This window comes from Echinops telfairi, unplaced genomic scaffold, assembly GCF_000313985.2.
Source record: "Echinops telfairi isolate 266 unplaced genomic scaffold, ASM31398v2 ScPeMD7_443;HRSCAF=831, whole genome shotgun sequence".
Lineage (NCBI taxonomy): Eukaryota > Metazoa > Chordata > Mammalia > Afrosoricida > Tenrecidae > Echinops > Echinops telfairi.
Window position 1 is genome coordinate 30,839,644 of NW_022104341.1, and position 668 is coordinate 30,840,311.

The window sequence follows — 668 nt, forward strand, 5'->3', positions numbered from 1 at the left end:
TGATCTTGTTACTGTTAAATCCAAAGGACGATTTTCAGTCTTTATCTTACTTCATCTGTCTGCAGCACTTGACACTGACCTCACCCTCCTTCAAACACTGTCTTGCCCTGATTGCCGAGACAGTGTACTCTCTTGGGTTTTATCTTGCTATTGTAGCTGCTCCATCTCAGTCAACTAGGCATATCTTGTAAATATTGATGTTTCCCAGGGTTCTGTCCTCAGTCCCTTTTCTTTTTCTCCTTCTTTCCTATTTTTTTTTCTTTTCAAAATCTCTCATCTCCCCTCTCCTCTTCTATTTTTCTCTATAATCTCTTCCTGGTACATATGGTAGCCAACTAAAAATGGAGGGGGGTGGGAAAAGAAAAAATAAAAAATAAATGGATAGCGGAGAACAGGGCACTAACCCACCCAAGGCGAGGGTGTTGCTTATATCTCCACAGGGAAAGAGGGACCAGACTTCAACCAGGTGCTCCAAGATGTGAAGGCAACAAGCCGGCGTGGAGTAGGGAACTATGTGGACAGCTGCCCCTCCCCCTGAGAAGAATTTATTTCAGAGGACAGCACTGAATCTGCAGCTCCGGGAGAGTGACATGTCTGATCAGAGCACACAGGAGCAAATGAAGGGGGAGGAAGAGAGAGTGGAGCAAATCCTGGCCCACCAAGCCTTG